The 2,775-nt window shown below is 40.7% G+C and overlaps 1 non-coding gene across 1 annotated transcript; it reads right to left on the bottom strand.

Moving 5' to 3' along the window:
- Nucleotides 1-743: 743 nt before the first annotated feature.
- LOC128251418 (U2 spliceosomal RNA) lies at nt 744-937 on the bottom strand. Its single transcript, XR_008267120.1, has one exon. It is a non-coding gene; the product is annotated as a U2 spliceosomal RNA (small nuclear RNA).
- Between the last annotated feature and the right edge of the window lie 1,838 nt (nt 938-2,775).

The raw sequence follows: 2,775 nt of genomic DNA, 5'->3' as shown, positions 1-2,775 counted from the left end.
AGGTTCAGCGGACTTCGAGAAAGCCCGAGTCGCAACAGCTGAACTCAAGAGACGGGAGAAAAAGCAGCGCCTTCTCCTTCCCAAACCAACCCCTTCTATCCCTTGTCCACAATGTCCCCGTATGTTTCATGCAACCTTTGGATTGCGGAGCCATCTCCGGTTCGAACACCAAGGAAAATGAACTGGATTGCAAGTTCGGAAACACGAGATGCAGCCAACTACTACTACTATCCTATGCGTGTGCGTAGATACATTTACATATACACGTTTATACTAACATACACACACACATAGACTACATTACTCCCGTACAAATTATTCATAAATGCATATAGGCATACATAAACACCCTATGAGTATATAGAGACACAAATATATAGATAGATAGATAGTTAGATAGATAGACAGATAGATAGATAGATAGATAGATACATAGATAGATAGATAGATAGATAGATAGATAGATAGATAGATAGATAGATAGATAGATAAAGAGAAGAGATAGATTGTTGTTGTTGGCACTCCGTCGCTTACGACGTCGAGGGTTCCAGTTGATCTGGAAAGTTTCTGCCAGCTCGCCGCCTATTTTTTAAGTTTCCGTCTACCAAAATCCTCTCACAAGGCTCTGGTTGGCCTGAGGCTATAGTAGAAGACCGTTGCTCAAGATTCCACGCAGAAGGACTGAACCCGGAATCATGTGGTTGGGAAGCAAGCGTCTTACCACAGAGCCACGCTTGCGCCTATTAAAGTGGGCTGAATCTTGTAAGTCCTGCAATGCCAGGCCAACCTGTGGCAAACGTGGAGCAAGCCCCTAACTCTTCGCCTCTTTCTAAAAATCAGTTTAATATCGATGGCTCCAAATAGGAACCGAATCAGATATTAAGCCGATAAAGATAGATACTACACTTTGATCTTAGCCAAAAGACCGAGAAGCGATCTCTTACTTGTTTCAGTCTTTGGATTGCAACCATCTTGGTGAACCAACTTGAAGAATCGTTGGTCGAACAGTTTGACCCCAGTACTTATTAAAATATCTTTTAAAGCCTGGTATTTATTCAATCGTTATCATAACCAGATCAACAACGATTGTCATGCGGTGGTGGAACACACACACGTATGCATAAATATAAGACGTGCTGCTTTTAGGTTTAGTTGCCGCGTTCCAAATTCACTCACAAGAGTTTGGTCTACCGTTCCTAACAAGTCAAACCACCACCTACACAAACACACACACACACACACAAACACACACACAAACACAAGTAAAGAAAAATAAAATGCCAAACGGGTGCAAAGAATACAAGTATGAAATATTCTGTTGAGAACAAAAAATCACCGGCATCTTATTTCGACCTATCCTTTTCTCGATTGCAGACATGCTACTAAAGAAGTTCTACCCGAACATTTTTCAATGAATTTTCGTCTGTGAGAATTCCAGAACGAAACACGAACGGTGGCGACTGTATTAATCATTCTTAGCTGGGTGTAAAATTATCTTATTGTGTTGAAAGCCGATCTAAAGCATCGTACGTATTCATCGCAGTCATCGTTCGTTGCCAGCATTTCGCTAACACCGGAAGTACGTCCATTACAAAATGTCTGTTATGTATCAGATATTTGTTCCCCGTACCCACTGTCGAATCATCATTTTCCTTCTGCTTCGCCTGTTCTTCTTCTTGCTCCTGCCGCCTCGCCCCCACTTCCGTTTGTCCAGCGACCCGAGACGTGAGAAACAGCCTGCTGAGATATGTGATAGGTTTATAGACACACACACACACGTGTGTACATATATATATATATATGTGTGTATATGTATATATATATATGTGTGTGTGTGTGTGTGTGTACGTACAGATGTGGCATTTACACGTATAGAAATGGATCTCTTCCTCCATTCCGATATCATTTTCAATTACTCTGCATGTATGTATATATAAATATATACGTGTTTGTGTGTGTGTGTGTAATGAGTGATTGATGCATATATACAAATATAGACATGAACATCTACATAGATGCATACGAACGCATGTTCGCGCGTCTGTACATCCGTATGTATGCACTTACAGGAAGCAAAGCTTCGAAAAAAGCATATATATATATATATATATATATATATATATATATATATATATATATATATATACACACCGGTTGTATATTTACGTATGTGTTAAACATGTACACATTACCAATATCATGTCCAAGGTGCCACGCAGTGGGATTGAACCCGGAAGCATACCGTTGATATTTTTTAGATATCGGAGGGGGGAGTTCAAACCATTTGAGCACTACACAGTGTTTTCTATATTGAGATTCTCTCGATTTCGTCTTTTGACTGTGTGTGGGTGTATATGTGAGTGTATACATGTCTGAGGAGTTAGGGTGTTACTCGCGATTACGAGATCGTGGGGTTCGATTGCCAGATCGGGCGTTGCGTTGTGTTCTTGAGCAAAGCACTTCATTTCACGTTGCTCTGCGATCATTTCGTCATCTGACATGTGGCACCCAGTTGCACCTGTACAGGTAATGTTGACCTGATGGACAGTGTGAGTTAATGTGCGACACGAACATTTGATTGCTATAAACGAATCATTCGTGCAGGTCGTTCGGAAAAAGCTCCGCGACAGGAGAGCCCATCATAGGATCTTTCTGAATTGACAGGCACCTCACTTCAATAGACGTCAGTGATTGGTTGAAATTACCGAAATACGACAATTTTTGTACATGAAATAACTTCGAATACAAAATGTTTTATCTGTTCTATACCACAAA

This window comes from Octopus bimaculoides, unplaced genomic scaffold (genome assembly GCF_001194135.2).
Source record: "Octopus bimaculoides isolate UCB-OBI-ISO-001 unplaced genomic scaffold, ASM119413v2 Scaffold_73743, whole genome shotgun sequence".
Taxonomy (NCBI): domain Eukaryota; kingdom Metazoa; phylum Mollusca; class Cephalopoda; order Octopoda; family Octopodidae; genus Octopus; species Octopus bimaculoides.
This window is presented reverse-complemented; position numbering and strand designations above follow the sequence as displayed.